The 27,835-nt window shown below is 67.1% G+C and overlaps 12 non-coding genes across 12 annotated transcripts; all 12 read right to left on the bottom strand.

The window, feature by feature from the left end:
• Window positions 1-1,549: 1,549 nt before the first annotated feature.
• On the bottom strand, window positions 1,550-1,668 carry LOC129138367 (5S ribosomal RNA). Its single transcript, XR_008541601.1, has one exon. It is a non-coding gene; the product is annotated as a 5S ribosomal RNA (ribosomal RNA).
• A 2,107-nt stretch (window positions 1,669-3,775) lies between these two features.
• On the bottom strand, window positions 3,776-3,894 carry LOC129138368 (5S ribosomal RNA). Its single transcript, XR_008541602.1, has one exon. It is a non-coding gene; the product is annotated as a 5S ribosomal RNA (ribosomal RNA).
• Window positions 3,895-6,042: 2,148 nt separating this feature from the next.
• Window positions 6,043-6,161, bottom strand: LOC129138369 (5S ribosomal RNA). Its single transcript, XR_008541603.1, has one exon. It is a non-coding gene; the product is annotated as a 5S ribosomal RNA (ribosomal RNA).
• Window positions 6,162-8,309: 2,148 nt separating this feature from the next.
• On the bottom strand, window positions 8,310-8,428 carry LOC129138370 (5S ribosomal RNA). The gene has a single exon (XR_008541604.1). It is a non-coding gene; the product is annotated as a 5S ribosomal RNA (ribosomal RNA).
• Window positions 8,429-10,533: 2,105 nt separating this feature from the next.
• LOC129138371 (5S ribosomal RNA) lies at window positions 10,534-10,652 on the bottom strand. The gene has a single exon (XR_008541605.1). It is a non-coding gene; the product is annotated as a 5S ribosomal RNA (ribosomal RNA).
• A 2,146-nt stretch (window positions 10,653-12,798) lies between these two features.
• LOC129138372 (5S ribosomal RNA) lies at window positions 12,799-12,917 on the bottom strand. The gene has a single exon (XR_008541606.1). It is a non-coding gene; the product is annotated as a 5S ribosomal RNA (ribosomal RNA).
• A 2,148-nt stretch (window positions 12,918-15,065) lies between these two features.
• LOC129138373 (5S ribosomal RNA) lies at window positions 15,066-15,184 on the bottom strand. The gene has a single exon (XR_008541607.1). It is a non-coding gene; the product is annotated as a 5S ribosomal RNA (ribosomal RNA).
• Window positions 15,185-17,289: 2,105 nt separating this feature from the next.
• On the bottom strand, window positions 17,290-17,408 carry LOC129138374 (5S ribosomal RNA). The gene has a single exon (XR_008541608.1). It is a non-coding gene; the product is annotated as a 5S ribosomal RNA (ribosomal RNA).
• Window positions 17,409-19,556: 2,148 nt separating this feature from the next.
• LOC129138375 (5S ribosomal RNA) lies at window positions 19,557-19,675 on the bottom strand. Its single transcript, XR_008541609.1, has one exon. It is a non-coding gene; the product is annotated as a 5S ribosomal RNA (ribosomal RNA).
• Window positions 19,676-21,780: 2,105 nt separating this feature from the next.
• On the bottom strand, window positions 21,781-21,899 carry LOC129138376 (5S ribosomal RNA). Its single transcript, XR_008541611.1, has one exon. It is a non-coding gene; the product is annotated as a 5S ribosomal RNA (ribosomal RNA).
• A 2,099-nt stretch (window positions 21,900-23,998) lies between these two features.
• Window positions 23,999-24,117, bottom strand: LOC129138378 (5S ribosomal RNA). The gene has a single exon (XR_008541613.1). It is a non-coding gene; the product is annotated as a 5S ribosomal RNA (ribosomal RNA).
• Window positions 24,118-26,265: 2,148 nt separating this feature from the next.
• LOC129138379 (5S ribosomal RNA) lies at window positions 26,266-26,384 on the bottom strand. The gene has a single exon (XR_008541614.1). It is a non-coding gene; the product is annotated as a 5S ribosomal RNA (ribosomal RNA).
• Window positions 26,385-27,835: the final 1,451 nt, after the last annotated feature.

The following is a 27,835-nucleotide window of genomic DNA, read 5'->3' as shown; positions in this document are numbered from 1 at the left end:
CGCGCTCGCACGCGCTCGCGCGGACACACACACACACACACACTGAGACACACAGAGACACACACAGACACAGACACACACGCACGCACACGCACACGCACGCGCACGCACACACACACGCGGCTTGGAGGAGAGCAAGGACGAGATGGATGGAGAGATAGAAACCGAGGGAGGGAGAGAGACAGCGATCGAGAGAGACAGGCGAGGGCGAGAGGGAAGGAGACAGACAGAGAGGCTGAGAAAGAGAGAGGGACAGAGAAAGAGAGAGAGAGAGACAGAGAGACAGAGGGAAAACGACAGAAGTAGCGCGAGGTCCAGGGGGAAACCTAGAAGAGAGAGGCGGAGGGAGCTAGAGAGCGAGAGCGATAGAGCCTTAGAGAGGAAGCGCCCGGCTCCGTTAGGCAGCGCCCTCTTGAGCAGGCCGGGGTAGGGTGGAGGGGGCTTGGGCTGCGCCAGAACACGGGGGCCAGGCGGTCCGTGCGAGAGGAGCAACGGAGCGCGGAGACGGGCTTTTTCTTGGATGAATTGCTTGCTTTGGAGGTGGGTTTCGTAGGCTCCTGCCTTTCTTGGCACCTCCCTGTGCTCTGGGTGCCTTGCGGCGGGCCCCGAGATTTGCAGAGCGTGCCCGCCCGTTTGGCGGGAGCCGTGGCCCCGGGCGGGCCCGGAGGCCTGGGTCTCTGGCGTGTCCTCGGGACTGGAGTCGTCGACACGAAGTGGGGGGCATTGGGAATCCCGGGTGCACAGGGACTGTTTTCCTGGTGGCTGGCGAAGCAACGTCCTTCCCCCGGGTAAAGCAGCCCATGCGTTCTGGAGCCGAGGTCTTGGCTGGCGTCTGTGGTTCCCGCTGCCCCTGCCCGCCCCTTCCCCCGGTTTGGAAGGGTGCGACGACGGCGCCCGACGGGTGAATTGAATCGCCTGGGCGTTCCGGGAGCGGGAAGGTACCGCGAACGGCAGGGAACCCGCGGCTGCGCCTTTGGGGTCCGGCCCCCTGCCCTCCCGGGAAGGCTGGAGCCGGGCTCCTGGCGGGGCGGCGGCGAGGCGGAAGCGGTGGGATGCTGCTGCCCGGCGGCGTGCAGTAGGGGCGGAGCCCCAGGAGGAGGACCCCGGCTGCGGCTGCGGCGGGGGTGTAGGTGGGCGGTAAAGGGGGAGCAGAGTCAGGGGAGGTTGGCAAGCATGGCGACTGTAGGGGGAAGGGAGGCAGCGGGGAAGCCAAAAGAGCCTACAGCAGGCCGGGCGGGCGCGCTGGCTCCCGCCTGTAATCCCAGCACTCTGGGAGGCCGAGGCGGGTGGATCACGAGGTCAGGAGCTCGAGACCATCCCGGCTGACAGGGTGAAACCCCGTCTCTAGGAAAAATAGAAAAAATTAGCCGGGCGTGGTGGCGGGCGCCTGTAGGCCCAGCTACTCGGGAGGCTGAGGCCGGGGAATGGCGTGAGCCCGGGAGGCGGAGCTTGCAGTGAGCCGAGATGGCGCCGCTGCACTCCAGCCTGGGCGACAGAGCGAGACTCCGTCTGGAAGAAAAGGAAAGAAAAAGCAAAAAGCCAAAGAAAAAGCCTACAGCACCCGGTATTCCCAGGCGGTCTCCCATCCAAGTACTAACCAGGCCCGACCCTGCTTAGCTTCCGAGATCAGACGAGATCGGGCGCGTTCAGGGTGGTATGGCCGTAGACGCCGAAGGAGGCGCCTGGCTGCCCCAAGAGCCCGGCCCGGCCCGGCCGTGCCCGCCGGATTGCAGCCGTCACCGCCAGCCCGCGGCCTTCCCCCGGCTCCCGCGCTCCCGAGCTTCCACCACATCGGGCCCGCTCGGAGCAGGGAGTGCTCCGAGGCGTCAGGGCCCAGGGCGCACGATCCTGGGACGCCCTCCGGTCCTCCGCCCTGTCGCGGAGGCAGCGTTCTGGATCCCTCGCCGCACAGGGGCTCCTGCGAGGCCCCCTCTTGCCCCACCCACCCAGAGCCGTCAGGGCTGGCCCAAGGCGAACAGCCGGCCCAGCCGCGCGGGGCCTTTCTCTCACAACGCCCCCACCACGGTCGCTTGTCCCGACCAAGACCCGGCCGGGGGGCAAGAGGGCGTGGGGTGTAGCCGGTCGGGGGGTGGCCCTGTTTTGCCCCGCGCTGGCACTAGAGGCGGCGGCCTGATCTCGGGTGAGAGGGCCTGAGAGAAACCCAGACACACCCCACCACCACCAGGAGCAAATCCACTCCCCCACACAGAGACAACACGCGGGCGCGCTCGCACGCGCTCGCGCGGACACACACACACACACACACAGACACACAGACACACAGAGACACACACAGACACAGACACACACGCACGCACACGCACACGCACGCGCACGCACACACACACGCGGCTTGGAGGAGAGCAAGGACGAGATGGATGGAGAGATAGAAACCGAGGGAGGGAGAGAGACAGCGATCGAGAGAGACAGGCGAGGGCGAGAGGGAAGGAGACAGACAGAGAGGCTGAGAAAGAGAGAGGGACAGAGAAAGAGAGAGAGAGAGACAGAGAGACAGAGGGAAAACGACAGAAGTAGCGCGAGGTCCAGGGGGAAACCTAGAAGAGAGAGGCGGAGGGAGCTAGAGAGCGAGAGCGATAGAGCCTTAGAGAGGAAGCGCCCGGCTCCGTTAGGCAGCGCCCTCTTGAGCAGGCCGGGGTAGGGTGGAGGGGGCTTGGGCTGCGCCAGAACACGGGGGCCAGGCGGTCCGTGCGAGAGGAGCAACGGAGCGCGGAGACGGGCTTTTTCTTGGATGAATTGCTTGCTTTGGAGGTGGGTTTCGTAGGCTCCTGCCTTTCTTGGCACCTCCCTGTGCTCTGGGTGCCTTGCGGCGGGCCCCGAGATTTGCAGAGCGTGCCCGCCCGTTTGGCGGGAGCCGTGGCCCCGGGCGGGCCCGGAGGCCTGGGTCTCTGGCGTGTCCTCGGGACTGGAGTCGTCGACACGAAGTGGGGGGCATTGGGAATCCCGGGTGCACAGGGACTGTTTTCCTGGTGGCTGGCGAAGCAACGTCCTTCCCCCGGGTAAAGCAGCCCATGCGTTCTGGAGCCGAGGTCTTGGCTGGCGTCTGTGGTTCCCGCTGCCCCTGCCCGCCCCTTCCCCCGGTTTGGAAGGGTGCGACGACGGCGCCCGACGGGTGAATTGAATCGCCTGGGCGTTCCGGGAGCGGGAAGGTACCGCGAACGGCAGGGAACCCGCGGCTGCGCCTTTGGGGTCCGGCCCCCTGCCCTCCCGGGAAGGCTGGAGCCGGGCTCCTGGCGGGGCGGCGGCGAGGCGGAAGCGGTGGGATGCTGCTGCCCGGCGTGCAGTAGGGGCGGAGCCCCAGGAGGAGGACCCCGGCTGCGGCTGCGGCGGGGGTGTAGGTGGGCGGTAAAGGGGGAGCAGAGTCAGGGGAGGTTGGCAAGCATGGCGACTGTAGGGGGAAGGGAGGCAGCGGGGAAGCCAAAAGAGCCTACAGCAGGCCGGGCGGGCGCGCTGGCTCCCGCCTGTAATCCCAGCACTCTGGGAGGCCGAGGCGGGTGGATCACGAGGTCAGGAGCTCGAGACCATCCCGGCTGACAGGGTGAAACCCCGTCTCTAGGAAAAATAGAAAAAATTAGCCGGGCGTGGTGGCGGGCGCCTGTAGGCCCAGCTACTCGGGAGGCTGAGGCCGGGGAATGGCGTGAGCCCGGGAGGCGGAGCTTGCAGTGAGCCGAGATGGCGCCGCTGCACTCCAGCCTGGGCGACAGAGCGAGACTCCGTCTGGAAGAAAAGGAAAGAAAAAGCAAAAAGCCAAAGAAAAAGCCTACAGCACCCGGTATTCCCAGGCGGTCTCCCATCCAAGTACTAACCAGGCCCGACCCTGCTTAGCTTCCGAGATCAGACGAGATCGGGCGCGTTCAGGGTGGTATGGCCGTAGACGCCGAAGGAGGCGCCTGGCTGCCCCAAGAGCCCGGCCCGGCCCGGCCGTGCCCGCCGGATTGCAGCCGTCACCGCCAGCCCGGGGCCGCGGGGCTCGGATCGGGGACCCCCGAGCCGCTGGCCCGCGGCCTTCCCCCGGCTCCCGCGCTCCCGAGCTTCCACCACATCGGGCCCGCTCGGAGCAGGGAGTGCTCCGAGGCGTCAGGGCCCAGGGCGCACGATCCTGGGACGCCCTCCGGTCCTCCGCCCTGTCGCGGAGGCAGCGTTCTGGATCCCTCGCCGCACAGGGGCTCCTGCGAGGCCCCCTCTTGCCCCACCCACCCAGAGCCGTCAGGGCTGGCCCAAGGCGAACAGCCGGCCCTGCCGCGCGGGGCCTTTCTCTCACAACGCCCCCACCACGGTCGCTTGTCCCGACCAAGACCCGGCCGGGGGGCAAGAGGGCGTGGGGTGTAGCCGGTCGGGGGGTGGCCCTGTTTTGCCCCGCGCTGGCACTAGAGGCGGCGGCCTGATCTCGGGTGAGAGGGCCTGAGAGAAACCCAGACACACCCCACCACCACCAGGAGCAAATCCACTCCCCCACACAGAGACAACACGCGGGCGCGCTCGCACGCGCTCGCGCGGGGACACACACACACACACACACACACAGACACACAGAGACACACACAGACACAGACACACACGCACGCACACGCACACGCACGCGCACGCACACACACACGCGGCTTGGAGGAGAGCAAGGACGAGATGGATGGAGAGATAGAAACCGAGGGAGGGAGAGAGACAGCGATCGAGAGAGACAGGCGAGGGCGAGAGGGAAGGAGACAGACAGAGAGGCTGAGAAAGAGAGAGGGACAGAGAAAGAGAGAGAGAGAGACAGAGAGACAGAGGGAAAACGACAGAAGTAGCGCGAGGTCCAGGGGGAAACCTAGAAGAGAGAGGCGGAGGGAGCTAGAGAGCGAGAGCGATAGAGCCTTAGAGAGGAAGCGCCCGGCTCCGTTAGGCAGCGCCCTCTTGAGCAGGCCGGGGTAGGGTGGAGGGGGCTTGGGCTGCGCCAGAACACGGGGGCCAGGCGGTCCGTGCGAGAGGAGCAACGGAGCGCGGAGACGGGCTTTTTCTTGGATGAATTGCTTGCTTTGGAGGTGGGTTTCGTAGGCTCCTGCCTTTCTTGGCACCTCCCTGTGCTCTGGGTGCCTTGCGGCGGGCCCCGAGATTTGCAGAGCGTGCCCGCCCGTTTGGCGGGAGCCGTGGCCCCGGGCGGGCCCGGAGGCCTGGGTCTCTGGCGTGTCCTCGGGACTGGAGTCGTCGACACGAAGTGGGGGGCATTGGGAATCCCGGGTGCACAGGGACTGTTTTCCTGGTGGCTGGCGAAGCAACGTCCTTCCCCCGGGTAAAGCAGCCCATGCGTTCTGGAGCCGAGGTCTTGGCTGGCGTCTGTGGTTCCCGCTGCCCCTGCCCGCCCCTTCCCCCGGTTTGGAAGGGTGCGACGACGGCGCCCGACGGGTGAATTGAATCGCCTGGGCGTTCCGGGAGCGGGAAGGTACCGCGAACGGCAGGGAACCCGCGGCTGCGCCTTTGGGGTCCGGCCCCCTGCCCTCCCGGGAAGGCTGGAGCCGGGCTCCTGGCGGGGCGGCGGCGAGGCGGAAGCGGTGGGATGCTGCTGCCCGGCGTGCAGTAGGGGCGGAGCCCCAGGAGGAGGACCCCGGCTGCGGCTGCGGCGGGGGTGTAGGTGGGCGGTAAAGGGGGAGCAGAGTCAGGGGAGGTTGGCAAGCATGGCGACTGTAGGGGGAAGGGAGGCAGCGGGGAAGCCAAAAGAGCCTACAGCAGGCCGGGCGGGCGCGCTGGCTCCCGCCTGTAATCCCAGCACTCTGGGAGGCCGAGGCGGGTGGATCACGAGGTCAGGAGCTCGAGACCATCCCGGCTGACAGGGTGAAACCCCGTCTCTAGGAAAAATAGAAAAAATTAGCCGGGCGTGGTGGCGGGCGCCTGTAGGCCCAGCTACTCGGGAGGCTGAGGCCGGGGAATGGCGTGAGCCCGGGAGGCGGAGCTTGCAGTGAGCCGAGATGGCGCCGCTGCACTCCAGCCTGGGCGACAGAGCGAGACTCCGTCTGGAAGAAAAGGAAAGAAAAAGCAAAAAGCCAAAGAAAAAGCCTACAGCACCCGGTATTCCCAGGCGGTCTCCCATCCAAGTACTAACCAGGCCCGACCCTGCTTAGCTTCCGAGATCAGACGAGATCGGGCGCGTTCAGGGTGGTATGGCCGTAGACGCCGAAGGAGGCGCCTGGCTGCCCCAAGAGCCCGGCCCGGCCCGGCCGTGCCCGCCGGATTGCAGCCGTCACCGCCAGCCCGGGGCCGCGGGGCTCGGATCGGGGACCCCCGAGCCGCTGGCCCGCGGCCTTCCCCCGGCTCCCGCGCTCCCGAGCTTCCACCACATCGGGCCCGCTCGGAGCAGGGAGTGCTCCGAGGCGTCAGGGCCCAGGGCGCACGATCCTGGGACGCCCTCCGGTCCTCCGCCCTGTCGCGGAGGCAGCGTTCTGGATCCCTCGCCGCACAGGGGCTCCTGCGAGGCCCCCTCTTGCCCCACCCACCCAGAGCCGTCAGGGCTGGCCCAAGGCGAACAGCCGGCCCTGCCGCGCGGGGCCTTTCTCTCACAACGCCCCCACCACGGTCGCTTGTCCCGACCAAGACCCGGCCGGGGGGCAAGAGGGCGTGGGGTGTAGCCGGTCGGGGGGTGGCCCTGTTTTGCCCCGCGCTGGCACTAGAGGCGGCGGCCTGATCTCGGGTGAGAGGGCCTGAGAGAAACCCAGACACACCCCACCACCACCAGGAGCAAATCCACTCCCCCACACAGAGACAACACGCGGGCGCGCTCGCACGCGCTCGCGCGGACACACACACACACACACACACACACAGACACACAGAGACACACACAGACACAGACACACACGCACGCACACGCACACGCACGCGCACGCACACACACACGCGGCTTGGAGGAGAGCAAGGACGAGATGGATGGAGAGATAGAAACCGAGGGAGGGAGAGAGACAGCGATCGAGAGAGACAGGCGAGGGCGAGAGGGAAGGAGACAGACAGAGAGGCTGAGAAAGAGAGAGGGACAGAGAAAGAGAGAGAGAGAGACAGAGAGACAGAGGGAAAACGACAGAAGTAGCGCGAGGTCCAGGGGGAAACCTAGAAGAGAGAGGCGGAGGGAGCTAGAGAGCGAGAGCGATAGAGCCTTAGAGAGGAAGCGCCCGGCTCCGTTAGGCAGCGCCCTCTTGAGCAGGCCGGGGTAGGGTGGAGGGGGCTTGGGCTGCGCCAGAACACGGGGGCCAGGCGGTCCGTGCGAGAGGAGCAACGGAGCGCGGAGACGGGCTTTTTCTTGGATGAATTGCTTGCTTTGGAGGTGGGTTTCGTAGGCTCCTGCCTTTCTTGGCACCTCCCTGTGCTCTGGGTGCCTTGCGGCGGGCCCCGAGATTTGCAGAGCGTGCCCGCCCGTTTGGCGGGAGCCGTGGCCCCGGGCGGGCCCGGAGGCCTGGGTCTCTGGCGTGTCCTCGGGACTGGAGTCGTCGACACGAAGTGGGGGGCATTGGGAATCCCGGGTGCACAGGGACTGTTTTCCTGGTGGCTGGCGAAGCAACGTCCTTCCCCCGGGTAAAGCAGCCCATGCGTTCTGGAGCCGAGGTCTTGGCTGGTGTCTGTGGTTCCCGCTGCCCCTGCCCGCCCCTTCCCCCGGTTTGGAAGGGTGCGACGACGGCGCCCGACGGGTGAATTGAATCGCCTGGGCGTTCCGGGAGCGGGAAGGTACCGCGAACGGCAGGGAACCCGCGGCTGCGCCTTTGGGGTCCGGCCCCCTGCCCTCCCGGGAAGGCTGGAGCCGGGCTCCTGGCGGGGCGGCGGCGAGGCGGAAGCGGTGGGATGCTGCTGCCCGGCGTGCAGTAGGGGCGGAGCCCCAGGAGGAGGACCCCGGCTGCGGCTGCGGCGGGGGTGTAGGTGGGCGGTAAAGGGGGAGCAGAGTCAGGGGAGGTTGGCGAGCATGGCGACTGTAGGGGGAAGGGAGGCAGCGGGGAAGCCAAAAGAGCCTACAGCAGGCCGGGCGGGTGCGCTGGCTCCCGCCTGTAATCCCAGCACTCTGGGAGGCCGAGGCGGGTGGATCACGAGGTCAGGAGCTCGAGACCATCCCGGCTGACAGGGTGAAACCCCGTCTCTAGGAAAAATAGAAAAAATTAGCCGGGCGTGGTGGCGGGCGCCTGTAGGCCCAGCTACTCGGGAGGCTGAGGCCGGGGAATGGCGTGAGCCCGGGAGGCGGAGCTTGCAGTGAGCCGAGATGGCGCCGCTGCACTCCAGCCTGGGCGACAGAGCGAGACTCCGTCTGGAAGAAAAGGAAAGAAAAAGCAAAAAGCCAAAGAAAAAGCCTACAGCACCCGGTATTCCCAGGCGGTCTCCCATCCAAGTACTAACCAGGCCCGACCCTGCTTAGCTTCCGAGATCAGACGAGATCGGGCGCGTTCAGGGTGGTATGGCCGTAGACGCCGAAGGAGGCGCCTGGCTGCCCCAAGAGCCCGGCCCGGCCCGGCCGTGCCCGCCGGATTGCAGCCGTCACCGCCAGCCCGCGGCCTTCCCCCGGCTCCCGCGCTCCCGAGCTTCCACCACATCGGGCCCGCTCGGAGCAGGGAGTGCTCCGAGGCGTCAGGGCCCAGGGCGCACGATCCTGGGACGCCCTCCGGTCCTCCGCCCTGTCGCGGAGGCAGCGTTCTGGATCCCTCGCCGCACAGGGGCTCCTGCGAGGCCCCCTCTTGCCCCACCCACCCAGAGCCGTCAGGGCTGGCCCAAGGCGAACAGCCGGCCCAGCCGCGCGGGGCCTTTCTCTCACAACGCCCCCACCACGGTCGCTTGTCCCGACCAAGACCCGGCCGGGGGGCAAGAGGGCGTGGGGTGTAGCCGGTCGGGGGGTGGCCCTGTTTTGCCCCGCGCTGGCACTAGAGGCGGCGGCCTGATCTCGGGTGAGAGGGCCTGAGAGAAACCCAGACACACCCCACCACCACCAGGAGCAAATCCACTCCCCCACACAGAGACAACACGCGGGCGCGCTCGCACGCGCTCGCGCGGACACACACACACACACACACAGACACAGACACACAGAGACACACACAGACACAGACACACACGCACGCACACGCACACGCACGCGCACGCACACACACACGCGGCTTGGAGGAGAGCAAGGACGAGATGGATGGAGAGATAGAAACCGAGGGAGGGAGAGAGACAGCGATCGAGAGAGACAGGCGAGGGCGAGAGGGAAGGAGACAGACAGAGAGGCTGAGAAAGAGAGAGGGACAGAGAAAGAGAGAGAGAGAGACAGAGAGACAGAGGGAAAACGACAGAAGTAGCGCGAGGTCCAGGGGGAAACCTAGAAGAGAGAGGCGGAGGGAGCTAGAGAGCGAGAGCGATAGAGCCTTAGAGAGGAAGCGCCCGGCTCCGTTAGGCAGCGCCCTCTTGAGCAGGCCGGGGTAGGGTGGAGGGGGCTTGGGCTGCGCCAGAACACGGGGGCCAGGCGGTCCGTGCGAGAGGAGCAACGGAGCGCGGAGACGGGCTTTTTCTTGGATGAATTGCTTGCTTTGGAGGTGGGTTTCGTAGGCTCCTGCCTTTCTTGGCACCTCCCTGTGCTCTGGGTGCCTTGCGGCGGGCCCCGAGATTTGCAGAGCGTGCCCGCCCGTTTGGCGGGAGCCGTGGCCCCGGGCGGGCCCGGAGGCCTGGGTCTCTGGCGTGTCCTCGGGACTGGAGTCGTCGACACGAAGTGGGGGGCATTGGGAATCCCGGGTGCACAGGGACTGTTTTCCTGGTGGCTGGCGAAGCAACGTCCTTCCCCCGGGTAAAGCAGCCCATGCGTTCTGGAGCCGAGGTCTTGGCTGGCGTCTGTGGTTCCCGCTGCCCCTGCCCGCCCCTTCCCCCGGTTTGGAAGGGTGCGACGACGGCGCCCGACGGGTGAATTGAATCGCCTGGGCGTTCCGGGAGCGGGAAGGTACCGCGAACGGCAGGGAACCCGCGGCTGCGCCTTTGGGGTCCGGCCCCCTGCCCTCCCGGGAAGGCTGGAGCCGGGCTCCTGGCGGGGCGGCGGCGAGGCGGAAGCGGTGGGATGCTGCTGCCCGGCGTGCAGTAGGGGCGGAGCCCCAGGAGGAGGACCCCGGCTGCGGCTGCGGCGGGGGTGTAGATGGGCGGTAAAGGGGGAGCAGAATCAGGGGAGGTTGGCAAGCATGGCGACTGTAGGGGGAAGGGAGGCAGCGGGGAAGCCAAAAGAGCCTACAGCAGGCCGGGCGGGCGCGCTGGCTCCCGCCTGTAATCCCAGCACTCTGGGAGGCCGAGGCGGGTGGATCACGAGGTCAGGAGCTCGAGACCATCCCGGCTGACAGGGTGAAACCCCGTCTCTAGGAAAAATAGAAAAAATTAGCCGGGCGTGGTGGCGGGCGCCTGTAGGCCCAGCTACTCGGGAGGCTGAGGCCGGGGAATGGCGTGAGCCCGGGAGGCGGAGCTTGCAGTGAGCCGAGATGGCGCCGCTGCACTCCAGCCTGGGCGACAGAGCGAGACTCCGTCTGGAAGAAAAGGAAAGAAAAAGCAAAAAGCCAAAGAAAAAGCCTACAGCACCCGGTATTCCCAGGCGGTCTCCCATCCAAGTACTAACCAGGCCCGACCCTGCTTAGCTTCCGAGATCAGACGAGATCGGGCGCGTTCAGGGTGGTATGGCCGTAGACGCCGAAGGAGGCGCCTGGCTGCCCCAAGAGCCCGGCCCGGCCCGGCCGTGCCCGCCGGATTGCAGCCGTCACCGCCAGCCCGGGGCCGCGGGGCTCGGATCGGGGACCCCCGAGCCGCTGGCCCGCGGCCTTCCCCCGGCTTCCGCGCTCCCGAGCTTCCACCACATCGGGCCCGCTCGGAGCAGGGAGTGCTCCGAGGCGTCAGGGCCCAGGGCGCACGATCCTGGGACGCCCTCCGGTCCTCCGCCCTGTCGCGGAGGCAGCGTTCTGGATCCCTCGCCGCACAGGGGCTCCTGTGAGGCCCCCTCTTGCCCCACCCACCCAGAGCCGTCAGGGCTGGCCCAAGGCGAACAGCCGGCCCTGCCGCGCGGGGCCTTTCTCTCACAACGCCCCCACCACGGTCGCTTGTCCCGACCAAGACCCGGCCGGGGGGCAAGAGGGCGTGGGGTGTAGCCGGTCGGGGGGTGGCCCTGTTTTGCCCCGCGCTGGCACTAGAGGCGGCGGCCTGATCTCGGGTGAGAGGGCCTGAGAGAAACCCAGACACACCCCACCACCACCAGGAGCAAATCCACTCCCCCACACAGAGACAACACGCGGGCGCGCTCGCACGCGCTCGCGCGGACACACACACACACACACAGACACAGACACACAGAGACACACACAGACACAGACACACACGCACGCACACGCACACGCACGCGCACGCACACACACACGCGGCTTGGAGGAGAGCAAGGACGAGATGGATGGAGAGATAGAAACCGAGGGAGGGAGAGAGACAGCGATCGAGAGAGACAGGCGAGGGCGAGAGGGAAGGAGACAGACAGAGAGGCTGAGAAAGAGAGAGGGACAGAGAAAGAGAGAGAGAGAGACAGAGAGACAGAGGGAAAACGACAGAAGTAGCGCGAGGTCCAGGGGGAAACCTAGAAGAGAGAGGCGGAGGGAGCTAGAGAGCGAGAGCGATAGAGCCTTAGAGAGGAAGCGCCCGGCTCCGTTAGGCAGCGCCCTCTTGAGCAGGCCGGGGTAGGGTGGAGGGGGCTTGGGCTGCGCCAGAACACGGGGGCCAGGCGGTCCGTGCGAGAGGAGCAACGGAGCGCGGAGACGGGCTTTTTCTTGGATGAATTGCTTGCTTTGGAGGTGGGTTTCGTAGGCTCCTGCCTTTCTTGGCACCTCCCTGTGCTCTGGGTGCCTTGCGGCGGGCCCCGAGATTTGCAGAGCGTGCCCGCCCGTTTGGCGGGAGCCGTGGCCCCGGGCGGGCCCGGAGGCCTGGGTCTCTGGCGTGTCCTCGGGACTGGAGTCGTCGACACGAAGTGGGGGGCATTGGGAATCCCGGGTGCACAGGGACTGTTTTCCTGGTGGCTGGCGAAGCAACGTCCTTCCCCGGGGTAAAGCAGCCCATGCGTTCTGGAGCCGAGGTCTTGGCTGGTGTCTGTGGTTCCCGCTGCCCCTGCCCGCCCCTTCCCCCGGTTTGGAAGGGTGCGACGACGGCGCCCGACGGGTGAATTGAATCGCCTGGGCGTTCCGGGAGCGGGAAGGTACCGCGAACGGCAGGGAACCCGCGGCTGCGCCTTTGGGGTCCGGCCCCCTGCCCTCCCGGGAAGGCTGGAGCCGGGCTCCTGGCGGGGCGGCGGCGAGGCGGAAGCGGTGGGATGCTGCTGCCCGGCGTGCAGTAGGGGCGGAGCCCCAGGAGGAGGACCCCGGCTGCGGCTGCGGCGGGGGTGTAGGTGGGCGGTAAAGGGGGAGCAGAGTCAGGGGAGGTTGGCAAGCATGGCGACTGTAGGGGGAAGGGAGGCAGCGGGGAAGCCAAAAGAGCCTACAGCAGGCCGGGCGGGTGCGCTGGCTCCCGCCTGTAATCCCAGCACTCTGGGAGGCCGAGGCGGGTGGATCACGAGGTCAGGAGCTCGAGACCATCCCGGCTGACAGGGTGAAACCCCGTCTCTAGGAAAAATAGAAAAAATTAGCCGGGCGTGGTGGCGGGCGCCTGTAGGCCCAGCTACTCGGGAGGCTGAGGCCGGGGAATGGCATGAGCCCGGGAGGCGGAGCTTGCAGTGAGCCGAGATGGCGCCGCTGCACTCCAGCCTGGGCGACAGAGCGAGACTCCGTCTGGAAGAAAAGGAAAGAAAAAGCAAAAAGCCAAAGAAAAAGCCTACAGCACCCGGTATTCCCAGGCGGTCTCCCATCCAAGTACTAACCAGGCCCGACCCTGCTTAGCTTCCGAGATCAGACGAGATCGGGCGCGTTCAGGGTGGTATGGCCGTAGACGCCGAAGGAGGCGCCTGGCTGCCCCAAGAGCCCGGCCCGGCCCGGCCGTGCCCGCCGGATTGCAGCCGTCACCGCCAGCCCGGGGCCGCGGGGCTCGGATCGGGGACCCCCGAGCCGCTGGCTCGCGGCCTTCCCCCGGCTTCCGCGCTCCCGAGCTTCCACCACATCGGGCCCGCTCGGAGCAGGGAGTGCTCCGAGGCGTCAGGGCCCAGGGCGCACGATCCTGGGACGCCCTCCGGTCCTCCGCCCTGTCGCGGAGGCAGCGTTCTGGATCCCTCGCCGCACAGGGGCTCCTGCGAGGCCCCCTCTTGCCCCACCCACCCAGAGCCGTCAGGGCTGGCCCAAGGCGAACAGCCGGCCCAGCCGCGCGGGGCCTTTCTCTCACAACGCCCCCACCACGGTCGATTGTCCCGACCAAGACCCGGCCGGGGGGCAAGAGGGCGTGGGGTGTAGCCGGTCGGGGGGTGGCCCTGTTTTGCCCCGCGCTGGCACTAGAGGCGGCGGCCTGATCTCGGGTGAGAGGGCCTGAGAGAAACCCAGACACACCCCACCACCACCAGGAGCAAATCCACTCCCCCACACAGAGACAACACGCGGGCGCCCTCGCACGCGCTCGCGCGGACACACACACACACACACACACACACAGACACACAGAGACACACACAGACACAGACACACACGCACGCACACGCACACGCACACGCACGCACACACACACGCGGCTTGGAGGAGAGCAAGGACGAGATGGATGGAGAGATAGAAACCGAGGGAGGGAGAGAGACAGCGATCGAGAGAGACAGGCGAGGGCGAGAGGGAAGGAGACAGACAGAGAGGCTGAGAAAGAGAGAGGGACAGAGAAAGAGAGAGAGAGAGACAGAGAGACAGAGGGAAAACGACAGAAGTAGCGCGAGGTCCAGGGGGAAACCTAGAAGAGAGAGGCGGAGGGAGCTAGAGAGCGAGAGCGATAGAGCCTTAGAGAGGAAGCGCCCGGCTCCGTTAGGCAGCGCCCTCTTGAGCAGGCCGGGGTAGGGTGGAGGGGGCTTGGGCTGCGCCAGAACACGGGGGCCAGGCGGTCCGTGCGAGAGGAGCAACGGAGCGCGGAGACGGGCTTTTTCTTGGATGAATTGCTTGCTTTGGAGGTGGGTTTCGTAGGCTCCTGCCTTTCTTGGCACCTCCCTGTGCTCTGGGTGCCTTGCGGCGGGCCCCGAGATTTGCAGAGCGTGCCCGCCCGTTTGGCGGGAGCCGTGGCCCCGGGCGGGCCCGGAGGCCTGGGTCTCTGGCGTGTCCTCGGGACTGGAGTCGTCGACACGAAGTGGGGGGCATTGGGAATCCCGGGTGCACAGGGACTGTTTTCCTGGTGGCTGGCGAAGCAACGTCCTTCCCCCGGGTAAAGCAGCCCATGCGTTCTGGAGCCGAGGTCTTGGCTGGCGTCTGTGGTTCCCGCTGCCCCTGCCCGCCCCTTCCCCCGGTTTGGAAGGGTGCGACGACGGCGCCCGACGGGTGAATTGAATCGCCTGGGCGTTCCGGGAGCAGGAAGGTACCGCGAACGGCAGGGAACCCGCGGCTGCGCCTTTGGGGTCCGGCCCCCTGCCCTCCCGGGAAGGCTGGAGCCGGGCTCCTGGCGGGGCGGCGGCGAGGCGGAAGCGGTGGGATGCTGCTGCCCGGCGTGCAGTAGGGGCGGAGCCCCAGGAGGAGGACCCCGGCTGCGGCTGCGGCGGGGGTGTAGGTGGGCGGTAAAGGGGGAGCAGAGTCAGGGGAGGTTGGCAAGCATGGCGACTGTAGGGGGAAGGGAGGCAGCGGGGAAGCCAAAAGAGCCTACAGCAGGCCGGGCGGGCGCGCTGGCTCCCGCCTGTAATCCCAGCACTCTGGGAGGCCGAGGCGGGTGGATCACGAGGTCAGGAGCTCGAGACCATCCCGGCTGACAGGGTGAAACCCCGTCTCTAGGAAAAATAGAAAAAATTAGCCGGGCGTGGTGGCGGGCGCCTGTAGGCCCAGCTACTCGGGAGGCTGAGGCCGGGGAATGGCGTGAGCCCGGGAGGCGGAGCTTGCAGTGAGCCGAGATGGCGCCGCTGCACTCCAGCCTGGGCGACAGAGCGAGACTCCGTCTGGAAGAAAAGGAAAGAAAAAGCAAAAAGCCAAAGAAAAAGCCTACAGCACCCGGTATTCCCAGGCGGTCTCCCATCCAAGTACTAACCAGGCCCGACCCTGCTTAGCTTCCGAGATCAGACGAGATCGGGCGCGTTCAGGGTGGTATGGCCGTAGACGCCGAAGGAGGCGCCTGGCTGCCCCAAGAGCCCGGCCCGGCCCGGCCGTGCCCGCCGGATTGCAGCCGTCACCGCCAGCCCGCGGCCTTCCCCCGGCTCCCGCGCTCCCGAGCTTCCACCACATCGGGCCCGCTCGGAGCAGGGAGTGCTCCGAGGCGTCAGGGCCCAGGGCGCACGATCCTGGGACGCCCTCCGGTCCTCCGCCCTGTCGCGGAGGCAGCGTTCTGGATCCCTCGCCGCACAGGGGCTCCTGCGAGGCCCCCTCTTGCCCCACCCACCCAGAGCCGTCAGGGCTGGCCCAAGGCGAACAGCCGGCCCTGCCGCGCGGGGCCTTTCTCTCACAACGCCCCCACCACGGTCGCTTGTCCCGACCAAGACCCGGCCGGGGGGCAAGAGGGCGTGGGGTGTAGCCGGTCGGGGGGTGGCCCTGTTTTGCCCCGCGCTGGCACTAGAGGCGGCGGCCTGATCTCGGGTGAGAGGGCCTGAGAGAAACCCAGACACACCCCACCACCACCAGGAGCAAATCCACTCCCCCACACAGAGACAACACGCGGGCGCGCTCGCACGCGCTCGCGCGGACACACACACACACACACACAGACACAGACACACAGAGACACACACAGACACAGACACACACGCACGCACACGCACACGCACGCGCACGCACACACACACGCGGCTTGGAGGAGAGCAAGGACGAGATGGATGGAGAGATAGAAACCGAGGGAGGGAGAGAGACAGCGATCGAGAGAGACAGGCGAGGGCGAGAGGGAAGGAGACAGACAGAGAGGCTGAGAAAGAGAGAGGGACAGAGAAAGAGAGAGAGAGAGACAGAGAGACAGAGGGAAAACGACAGAAGTAGCGCGAGGTCCAGGGGGAAACCTAGAAGAGAGAGGCGGAGGGAGCTAGAGAGCGAGAGCGATAGAGCCTTAGAGAGGAAGCGCCCGGCTCCGTTAGGCAGCGCCCTCTTGAGCAGGCCGGGGTAGGGTGGAGGGGGCTTGGGCTGCGCCAGAACACGGGGGCCAGGCGGTCCGTGCGAGAGGAGCAACGGAGCGCGGAGACGGGCTTTTTCTTGGATGAATTGCTTGCTTTGGAGGTGGGTTTCGTAGGCTCCTGCCTTTCTTGGCACCTCCCTGTGCTCTGGGTGCCTTGCGGCGGGCCCCGAGATTTGCAGAGCGTGCCCGCCCGTTTGGCGGGAGCCGTGGCCCCGGGCGGGCCCGGAGGCCTGGGTCTCTGGCGTGTCCTCGGGACTGGAGTCGTCGACACGAAGTGGGGGGCATTGGGAATCCCGGGTGCACAGGGACTGTTTTCCTGGTGGCTGGCGAAGCAACGTCCTTCCCCCGGGTAAAGCAGCCCATGCGTTCTGGAGCCGAGGTCTTGGCTGGCGTCTGTGGTTCCCGCTGCCCCTGCCCGCCCCTTCCCCCGGTTTGGAAGGGTGCGACGACGGCGCCCGACGGGTGAATTGAATCGCCTGGGCGTTCCGGGAGCAGGAAGGTACCGCGAACGGCAGGGAACCCGCGGCTGCGCCTTTGGGGTCCGGCCCCCTGCCCTCCCGGGAAGGCTGGAGCCGGGCTCCTGGCGGGGCGGCGGCGAGGCGGAAGCGGTGGGATGCTGCTGCCCGGCGTGCAGTAGGGGCGGAGCCCCAGGAGGAGGACCCCGGCTGCGGCTGCGGCGGGGGTGTAGGTGGGCGGTAAAGGGGGAGCAGAATCAGGGGAGGTTGGCAAGCATGGCGACTGTAGGGGGAAGGGAGGCAGCGGGGAAGCCAAAAGAGCCTACAGCAGGCCGGGCGGGCGCGCTGGCTCCCGCCTGTAATCCCAGCACTCTGGGAGGCCGAGGCGGGTGGATCACGAGGTCAGGAGCTCGAGACCATCCCGGCTGACAGGGTGAAACCCCGTCTCTAGGAAAAATAGAAAAAATTAGCCGGGCGTGGTGGCGGGCGCCTGTAGGCCCAGCTACTCGGGAGGCTGAGGCCGGGGAATGGCGTGAGCCCGGGAGGCGGAGCTTGCAGTGAGCCGAGATGGCGCCGCTGCACTCCAGCCTGGGCGACAGAGCGAGACTCCGTCTGGAAGAAAAGGAAAGAAAAAGCAAAAAGCCAAAGAAAAAGCCTACAGCACCCGGTATTCCCAGGCGGTCTCCCATCCAAGTACTAACCAGGCCCGACCCTGCTTAGCTTCCGAGATCAGACGAGATCGGGCGCGTTCAGGGTGGTATGGCCGTAGACGCCGAAGGAGGCGCCTGGCTGCCCCAAGAGCCCGGCCCGGCCCGGCCGTGCCCGCCGGATTGCAGCCGTCACCGCCAGCCCGGGGCCGCGGGGCTCGGATCGGGGACCCCCGAGCCGCTGGCCCGCGGCCTTCCCCCGGCTCCCGCGCTCCCGAGCTTCCACCACATCGGGCCCGCTCGGAGCAGGGAGTGCTCCGAGGCGTCAGGGCCCAGGGCGCACGATCCTGGGACGCCCTCTGGTCCTCCGCCCTGTCGCGGAGGCAGCGTTCTGGATCCCTCGCCGCACAGGGGCTCCTGCGAGGCCCCCTCTTGCCCCACCCACCCAGAGCCGTCAGGGCTGGCCCAAGGCGAACAGCCGGCCCAGCCGCGCGGGGCCTTTCTCTCACAACGCCCCCACCACGGTCGCTTGTCCCGACCAAGACCCGGCCGGGGGGCAAGAGGGCGTGGGGTGTAGCCGGTCGGGGGGTGGCCCTGTTTTGCCCCGCGCTGGCACTAGAGGCGGCGGCCTGATCTCGGGTGAGAGGGCCTGAGAGAAACCCAGACACACCCCACCACCACCAGGAGCAAATCCACTCCCCCACACAGAGACAACACGCGGGCGCGCTCGCACGCGCTCGCGCGGACACACACACACACACACACAGACACAGACACACAGAGACACACACAGACACAGACACACACGCACGCACACGCACACGCACGCGCACGCACACACACACGCGGCTTGGAGGAGAGCAAGGACGAGATGGATGGAGAGATAGAAACCGAGGGAGGGAGAGAGACAGCGATCGAGAGAGACAGGCGAGGGCGAGAGGGAAGGAGACAGACAGAGAGGCTGAGAAAGAGAGAGGGACAGAGAAAGAGAGAGAGAGAGACAGAGAGACAGAGGGAAAACGACAGAAGTAGCGCGAGGTCCAGGGGGAAACCTAGAAGAGAGAGGCGGAGGGAGCTAGAGAGCGAGAGCGATAGAGCCTTAGAGAGGAAGCGCCCGGCTCCGTTAGGCAGCGCCCTCTTGAGCAGGCCGGGGTAGGGTGGAGGGGGCTTGGGCTGCGCCAGAACACGGGGGCCAGGCGGTCCGTGCGAGAGGAGCAACGGAGCGCGGAGACGGGCTTTTTCTTGGATGAATTGCTTGCTTTGGAGGTGGGTTTCGTAGGCTCCTGCCTTTCTTGGCACCTCCCTGTGCTCTGGGTGCCTTGCGGCGGGCCCCGAGATTTGCAGAGCGTGCCCGCCCGTTTGGCGGGAGCCGTGGCCCCGGGCGGGCCCGGAGGCCTGGGTCTCTGGCGTGTCCTCGGGACTGGAGTCGTCGACACGAAGTGGGGGGCATTGGGAATCCCGGGTGCACAGGGACTGTTTTCCTGGTGGCTGGCGAAGCAACGTCCTTCCCCCGGGTAAAGCAGCCCATGCGTTCTGGAGCCGAGGTCTTGGCTGGCGTCTGTGGTTCCCGCTGCCCCTGCCCGCCCCTTCCCCCGGTTTGGAAGGGTGCGACGACGGCGCCCGACGGGTGAATTGAATCGCCTGGGCGTTCCGGGAGCGGGAAGGTACCGCGAACGGCAGGGAACCCGCGGCTGCGCCTTTGGGGTCCGGCCCCCTGCCCTCCCGGGAAGGCTGGAGCCGGGCTCCTGGCGGGGCGGCGGCGAGGCGGAAGCGGTGGGATGCTGCTGCCCGGCGTGCAGTAGGGGCGGAGCCCCAGGAGGAGGACCCCGGCTGCGGCTGCGGCGGGGGTGTATGTGGGCGGTAAAGGGGGAGCAGAGTCAGGGGAGGTTGGCGAGCATGGCGACTGTAGGGGGAAGGGAGGCAGCGGGGAAGCCAAAAGAGCCTACAGCAGGCCGGGCGGGCGCGCTGGCTCCCGCCTGTAATCCCAGCACTCTTGGAGGCCGACGCGGGTGGATCACGAGGTCAGGAGCTCGAGACCATCCCGGCTGACAGGGTGAAACCCCGTCTCTAGGAAAAATAGAAAAAATTAGCCGGGCGTGGTGGCGGGCGCCTGTAGGCCCAGCTACTCGGGAGGCTGAGGCCGGGGAATGGCGTGAGCCCGGGAGGCGGAGCTTGCAGTGAGCCGAGATGGCGCCGCTGCACTCCAGCCTGGGCGACAGAGCGAGACTCCGTCTGGAAGAAAAGGAAAGAAAAAGCAAAAAGCCAAAGAAAAAGCCTACAGCACCCGGTATTCCCAGGCGGTCTCCCATCCAAGTACTAACCAGGCCCGACCCTGCTTAGCTTCCGAGATCAGACGAGATCGGGCGCGTTCAGGGTGGTATGGCCGTAGACGCCGAAGGAGGCGCCTGGCTGCCCCAAGAGCCCGGCCCGGCCCGGCCGTGCCCGCCGGATTGCAGCCGTCACCGCCAGCCCGCGGCCTTCCCCCGGCTCCCGCGCTCCCGAGCTTCCACCACATCGGGCCCGCTCGGAGCAGGGAGTGCTCCGAGGCGTCAGGGCCCAGGGCGCACGATCCTGGGACGCCCTCCGGTCCTCCGCCCTGTCGCGGAGGCAGCGTTCTGGATCCCTCGCCGCACAGGGGCTCCTGCGAGGCCCCCTCTTGCCCCACCCACCCAGAGCCGTCAGGGCTGGCCCAAGGCGAACAGCCGGCCCAGCCGCGCGGGGCCTTTCTCTCACAACGCCCCCACCACGGTCGCTTGTCCCGACCAAGACCCGGCCGGGGGGCAAGAGGGCGTGGGGTGTAGCCGGTCGGGGGGTGGCCCTGTTTTGCCCCGCGCTGGCACTAGAGGCGGCGGCCTGATCTCGGGTGAGAGGGCCTGAGAGAAACCCAGACACACCCCACCACCACCAGGAGCAAATCCACTCCCCCACACAGAGACAACACGCGGGCGCGCTCGCACGCGCTCGCGCGGACACACACACACACACACACAGACACAGACACACAGAGACACACACAGACACAGACACACACGCACGCACACGCACACGCACGCGCACGCACACACACACGCGGCTTGGAGGAGAGCAAGGACGAGATGGATGGAGAGATAGAAACCGAGGGAGGGAGAGAGACAGCGATCGAGAGAGACAGGCGAGGGCGAGAGGGAAGGAGACAGACAGAGAGGCTGAGAAAGAGAGAGGGACAGAGAAAGAGAGAGAGAGAGACAGAGAGACAGAGGGAAAACGACAGAAGTAGCGCGAGGTCCAGGGGGAAACCTAGAAGAGAGAGGCGGAGGGAGCTAGAGAGCGAGAGCGATAGAGCCTTAGAGAGGAAGCGCCCGGCTCCGTTAGGCAGCGCCCTCTTGAGCAGGCCGGGGTAGGGTGGAGGGGGCTTGGGCTGCGCCAGAACACGGGGGCCAGGCGGTCCGTGCGAGAGGAGCAACGGAGCGCGGAGACGGGCTTTTTCTTGGATGAATTGCTTGCTTTGGAGGTGGGTTTCGTAGGCTCCTGCCTTTCTTGGCACCTCCCTGTGCTCTGGGTGCCTTGCGGCGGGCCCCGAGATTTGCAGAGCGTGCCCGCCCGTTTGGCGGGAGCCGTGGCCCCGGGCGGGCCCGGAGGCCTGGGTCTCTGGCGTGTCCTCGGGACTGGAGTCGTCGACACGAAGTGGGGGGCATTGGGAATCCCGGGTGCACAGGGACTGTTTTCCTGGTGGCTGGCGAAGCAACGTCCTTCCCCCGGGTAAAGCAGCCCATGCGTTCTGGAGCCGAGGTCTTGGCTGGCGTCTGTGGTTCCCGCTGCCCCTGCCCGCCCCTTCCCCCGGTTTGGAAGGGTGCGACGACGGCGCCCGACGGGTGAATTGAATCGCCTGGGCGTTCCGGGAGCGGGAAGGTACCGCGAACGGCAGGGAACCCGCGGCTGCGCCTTTGGGGTCCGGCCCCCTGCCCTCCCGGGAAGGCTGGAGCCGGGCTCCTGGCGGGGCGGCGGCGAGGCGGAAGCGGTGGGATGCTGCTGCCCGGCGTGCAGTAGGGGCGGAGCCCCAGGAGGAGGACCCCGGCTGCGGCTGCGGCGGGGGTGTATGTGGGCGGTAAAGGGGGAGCAGAGTCAGGGGAGGTTGGCGAGCATGGCGACTGTAGGGGGAAGGGAGGCAGCGGGGAAGCCAAAAGAGCCTACAGCAGGCCGGGCGGGCGCGCTGGCTCCCGCCTGTAATCCCAGCACTCTTGGAGGCCGAGGCGGGTGGATCACGAGGTCAGGAGCTCGAGACCATCCCGGCTGACAGGGTGAAACCCCGTCTCTAGGAAAAATAGAAAAAATTAGCCGGGCGTGGTGGCGGGCGCCTGTAGGCCCAGCTACTCGGGAGGCTGAGGCCGGGGAATGGCGTGAGCCCGGGAGGCGGAGCTTGCAGTGAGCCGAGATGGCGCCGCTGCACTCCAGCCTGGGCGACAGAGCGAGACTCCGTCTGGAAGAAAAGGAAAGAAAAAGCAAAAAGCCAAAGAAAAAGCCTACAGCACCCGGTATTCCCAGGCGGTCTCCCATCCAAGTACTAACCAGGCCCGACCCTGCTTAGCTTCCGAGATCAGACGAGATCGGGCGCGTTCAGGGTGGTATGGCCGTAGACGCCGAAGGAGGCGCCTGGCTGCCCCAAGAGCCCGGCCCGGCCCGGCCGTGCCCGCCGGATTGCAGCCGTCACCGCCAGCCCGCGGCCTTCCCCCGGCTCCCGCGCTCCCGAGCTTCCACCACATCGGGCCCGCTCGGAGCAGGGAGTGCTCCGAGGCGTCAGGGCCCAGGGCGCACGATCCTGGGACGCCCTCCGGTCCTCCGCCCTGTCGCGGAGGCAGCGTTCTGGATCCCTCGCCGCACAGGGGCTCCTGCGAGGCCCCCTCTTGCCCCACCCACCCAGAGCCGTCAGGGCTGGCCCAAGGCGAACAGCCGGCCCAGCCGCGCGGGGCCTTTCTCTCACAACGCCCCCACCACGGTCGCTTGTCCCGACCAAGACCCGGCCGGGGGGCAAGAGGGCGTGGGGTGTAGCCGGTCGGGGGGTGGCCCTGTTTTGCCCCGCGCTGGCACTAGAGGCGGCGGCCTGATCTCGGGTGAGAGGGCCTGAGAGAAACCCAGACACACCCCACCACCACCAGGAGCAAATCCACTCCCCCACACAGAGACAACACGCGGGCGCGCTCGCACGCGCTCGCGCGGACACACACACACACACACACACACACAGACACACAGAGACACACACAGACACACACGCACGCACACGCACACGCACGCGCACGCACACACACACGCGGCTTGGAGGAGAGCAAGGACGAGATGGATGGAGAGATAGAAACCGAGGGAGGGAGAGAGACAGCGATCGAGAGAGACAGGCGAGGGCGAGAGGGAAGGAGACAGACAGAGAGGCTGAGAAAGAGAGAGGGACAGAGAAAGAGAGAGAGAGAGACAGAGAGACAGAGGGAAAACGACAGAAGTAGCGCGAGGTCCAGGGGGAAACCTAGAAGAGAGAGGCGGAGGGAGCTAGAGAGCGAGAGCGATAGAGCCTTAGAGAGGAAGCGCCCGGCTCCGTTAGGCAGCGCCCTCTTGAGCAGGCCGGGGTAGGGTGGAGGGGGCTTGGGCTGCGCCAGAACACGGGGGCCAGGCGGTCCGTGCGAGAGGAGCAACGGAGCGCGGAGACGGGCTTTTTCTTGGATGAATTGCTTGCTTTGGAGGTGGGTTTCGTAGGCTCCTGCCTTTCTTGGCACCTCCCTGTGCTCTGGGTGCCTTGCGGCGGGCCCCGAGATTTGCAGAGCGTGCCCGCCCGTTTAGCAGGAGCCGTGGCCCCGGGCGGGCCCGGAGGCCTGGGTCTCTGGCGTGTCCTCGGGACTGGAGTCGTCGACACGAAGTGGGGGGCATTGGGAATCCCGGGTGCACAGGGACTGTTTTCCTGGTGGCTGGCGAAGCAACGTCCTTCCCCCGGGTAAAGCAGCCCATGCGTTCTGGAGCCGAGGTCTTGGCTGGCGTCTGTGGTTCCCGCTGCCCCTGCCCGCCCCTTCCCCCGGTTTGGAAGGGTGCGACGACGGCGCCCGACGGGTGAATTGAATCGCCTGGGCGTTCCGGGAGCGGGAAGGTACCGCGAACGGCAGGGAACCCGCGGCTGCGCCTTTGGGGTCCGGCCCCCTGCCCTCCCGGGAAGGCTGGAGCCGGGCTCCTGGCGGGGCGGCGGCGAGGCGGAAGCGGTGGGATGCTGCTGCCCGGCGTGCAGTAGGGGCGGAGCCCCAGGAGGAGGACCCCGGCTGCGGCTGCGGCGGGGGTGTAGGTGGGCGGTAAAGGGGGAGCAGAGTCAGGGGAGGTTGGCAAGCATGGCGACTGTAGGGGGAAGGGAGGCAGCGGGGAAGCCAAAAGAGCCTACAGCAGGCCGGGCGGGCGCGCTGGCTCCCGCCTGTAATCCCAGCACTCTGGGAGGCCGAGGCGGGTGGATCACGAGGTCAGGAGCTCGAGACCATCCCGGCTGACAGGGTGAAACCCCATCTCTAGGAAAAATAGAAAAAATTAGCCGGGCGTGGTGGCGGGCGCCTGTAGGCCCAGCTACTCGGGAGGCTGAGGCCGGGGAATGGCGTGAGCCCGGGAGGCGGAGCTTGCAGTGAGCCGAGATGGCGCCGCTGCACTCCAGCCTGGGCGACAGAGCGAGACTCCGTCTGGAAGAAAAGGAAAGGAAAAGCAAAAAGCCAAAGAAAAAGCCTACAGCACCCGGTATTCCCAGGCGGTCTCCCATCCAAGTACTAACCAGGCCCGACCCTGCTTAGCTTCCGAGATCAGACGAGATCGGGCGCGTTCAGGGTGGTATGGCCGTAGACGCCGAAGGAGGCGCCTGGCTGCCCCAAGAGCCCGGCCCGGCCCGGCCGTGCCCGCCGGATTGCAGCCGTCACCGCCAGCCCGGGGCCGCGGGGCTCGGATCGGGGACCCCCGAGCCGCTGGCCCGCGGCCTTCCCCCGGCTCCCGCGCTCCCGAGCTTCCACCACATCGGGCCCGCTCGGAGCAGGGAGTGCTCCGAGGCGTCAGGGCCCAGGGCGCACGATCCTGGGACGCCCTCCGGTCCTCCGCCCTGTCGCGGAGGCAGCGTTCTGGATCCCTCGCCGCACAGGGGCTCCTGCGAGGCCCCCTCTTGCCCCACCCACCCAGAGCCGTCAGGGCTGGCCCAAGGCGAACAGCCGGCCCAGCCGCGCGGGGCCTTTCTCTCACAACGCCCCCACCACGGTCGCTTGTCCCGACCAAGACCCGGCCGGGGGGCAAGAGGGCGTGGGGTGTAGCCGGTCGGGGGGTGGCCCTGTTTTGCCCCGCGCTGGCACTAGAGGCGGCGGCCTGATCTCGGGTGAGAGGGCCTGAGAGAAACCCAGACACACCCCACCACCACCAGGAGCAAATCCACTCCCCCACACAGAGACAACACGCGGGCGCGCTCGCACGCGCTCGCGCGGACACACACACACACACACACACACACAGACACACAGAGACACACACAGACACAGACACACACGCACGCACACGCACACGCACGCGCACGCACACACACACGCGGCTTGGAGGAGAGCAAGGACGAGATGGATGGAGAGATAGAAACCGAGGGAGGGAGAGAGACAGCGATCGAGAGAGACAGGCGAGGGCGAGAGGGAAGGAGACAGACAGAGAGGCTGAGAAAGAGAGAGGGACAGAGAAAGAGAGAGAGAGAGACAGAGAGACAGAGGGAAAACGACAGAAGTAGCGCGAGGTCCAGGGGGAAACCTAGAAGAGAGAGGCGGAGGGAGCTAGAGAGCGAGAGCGATAGAGCCTTAGAGAGGAAGCGCCCGGCTCCGTTAGGCAGCGCCCTCTTGAGCAGGCCGGGGTAGGGTGGAGGGGGCTTGGGCTGCGCCAGAACACGGGGGCCAGGCGGTCCGTGCGAGAGGAGCAACGGAGCGCGGAGACGGGCTTTTTCTTGGATGAATTGCTTGCTTTGGAGGTGGGTTTCGTAGGCTCCTGCCTTTCTTGGCACCTCCCTGTGCTCTGGGTGCCTTGCGGCGGGCCCCGAGATTTGCAGAGCGTGCCCGCCCGTTTGGCGGGAGCCGTGGCCCCGGGCGGGCCCGGAGGCCTGGGTCTCTGGCGTGTCCTCGGGACTGGAGTCGTCGACACGAAGTGGGGGGCATTGGGAATCCCGGGTGCACAGGGACTGTTTTCCTGGTGGCTGGCGAAGCAACGTCCTTCCCCCGGGTAAAGCAGCCCATGCGTTCTGGAGCCGAGGTCTTGGCTGGCGTCTGTGGTTCCCGCTGCCCCTGCCCGCCCCTTCCCCCGGTTTGGAAGGGTGCGACGACGGCGCCCGACGGGTGAATTGAATCGCCTGGGCGTTCCGGGAGCGGGAAGGTACCGCGAACGGCAGGGAACCCGCGGCTGCGCCTTTGGGGTCCGGCCCCCTGCCCTCCCGGGAAGGCTGGAGCCGGGCTCCTGGCGGGGCGGCGGCGAGGCGGAAGCGGTGGGATGCTGCTGCCCGGCGTGCAGTAGGGGCGGAGCCCCAGGAGGAGGACCCCGGCTGCGGCTGCGGCGGGGGTGTAGGTGGGCGGTAAAGGGGGAGCAGAGTCAGGGGAGGTTGGCAAGCATGGCGACTGTAGGGGGAAGGGAGGCAGCGGGGAAGCCAAAAGAGCCTACAGCAGGCCGGGCGGGCGCGCTGGCTCCCGCCTGTAATCCCAGCACTCTGGGAGGCCGAGGCGGGTGGATCACGAGGTCAGGAGCTCGAGACCATCCCGGCTGACAGGGTGAAACCCCGTCTCTAGGAAAAATAGAAAAAATTAGCCGGGCGTGGTGGCGGGCGCCTGTAGGCCCAGCTACTCGGGAGGCTGAGGCCGGGGAATGGCGTGAGCCCGGGAGGCGGAGCTTGCAGTGAGCCGAGATGGCGCCGCTGCACTCCAGCCTGGGCGACAGAGCGAGACTCCGTCTGGAAGAAAAGGAAAGAAAAAGCAAAAAGCCAAAGAAAAAGCCTACAGCACCCGGTATTCCCAGGCGGTCTCCCATCCAAGTACTAACCAGGCCCGACCCTGCTTAGCTTCCGAGATCAGACGAGATCGGGCGCGTTCAGGGTGGTATGGCCGTAGACGCCGAAGGAGGCGCCTGGCTGCCCCAAGAGCCCGGCCCGGCCCGGCCGTGCCCGCCGGATTGCAGCCGTCACCGCCAGCCCGGGGCCGCGGGGCTCGGATCGGGGACCCCCGAGCCGCTGGCCCGCGGCCTTCCCCCGGCTCCCGCGCTCCCGAGCTTCCACCACATCGGGCCCGCTCGGAGCAGGGAGTGCTCCGAGGCGTCAGGGCCCAGGGCGCACGATCCTGGGACGCCCTCCGGTCCTCCGCCCTGTCGCGGAGGCAGCGTTCTGGATCCCTCGCCGCACAGGGGCTCCTGCGAGGCCCCCTCTTGCCCCACCCACCCAGAGCCGTCAGGGCTGGCCCAAGGCGAACAGCCGGCCCAGCCGCGCGGGGCCTTTCTCTCACAACGCCCCCACCACGGTCGCTTGTCCCGACCAAGACCCGGCCGGGGGGCAAGAGGGCGTGGGGTGTAGCCGGTCGGGGGGTGGCCCTGTTTTGCCCCGCGCTGGCACTAGAGGCGGCGGCCTGATCTCGGGTGAGAGGGCCTGAGAGAAACCCAGACACACCCCACCACCACCAGGAGCAAATCCACTCCCCCACACAGAGACAACACGCGGGCGCGCTCGCACGCGCTCGCGCGGACACACACACACACACACACACACACAGACACACAGAGACACACACACACACAGACACACACGCACGCACACGCACACGCACGCGCACGCACACACACACGCGGCTTGGAGGAGAGCAAGGACGAGATGGATGGAGACATAGAAACCGAGGGAGGGAGAGAGACAGCGATCGAGAGAGACAGGCGAGGGCGAGAGGGAAGGAGACAGACAGAGAGGCTGAGAAAGAGAGAGGGACAGAGAAAGAGAGAGAGAGAGACAGAGAGACAGAGGGAAAACGACAGAAGTAGCGCGAGGTCCAGGGGGAAACCTAGAAGAGAGAGGCGGAGGGAGCTAGAGAGCGAGAGCGATAGAGCCTTAGAGAGGAAGCGCCCGGCTCCGTTAGGCAGCGCCCTCTTGAGCAGGCCGGGGTAGGGTGGAGGGGGCTTGGGCTGCGCCAGAACACGGGGGCCAGGCGGTCCGTGCGAGAGGAGCAACGGAGCGCGGAGACGGGCTTTTTCTTGGATGAATTGCTTGCTTTGGAGGTGGGTTTCGTAGGCTCCTGCCTTTCTTGGCACCTCCCTGTGCTCTGGGTGCCTTGCGGCGGGCCCCGAGATTTGCAGAGCGTGCCCGCCCGTTTGGCGGGAGCCGTGGCCCCGGGCGGGCCCGGAGGCCTGGGTCTCTGGCGTGTCCTCGGGACTGGAGTCGTCGACACGAAGTGGGGGGCATTGGGAATCCCGGGTGCACAGGGACTGTTTTCCTGGTGGCTGGCGAAGCAACGTCCTTCCCCCGGGTAAAGCAGCCCATGCGTTCTGGAGCCGAGGTCTTGGCTGGCGTCTGTGGTTCCCGCTGCC

The sequence above is a fragment of the Pan troglodytes genome, chromosome 1 (assembly GCF_028858775.2).
Source record: "Pan troglodytes isolate AG18354 chromosome 1, NHGRI_mPanTro3-v2.0_pri, whole genome shotgun sequence".
NCBI classification, from domain to species: Eukaryota; Metazoa; Chordata; class Mammalia; order Primates; family Hominidae; genus Pan; species Pan troglodytes.
The sequence above is the reverse complement of the archived record's forward strand: the minus strand, read 5'-3'. Positions and strand labels throughout refer to the sequence as shown.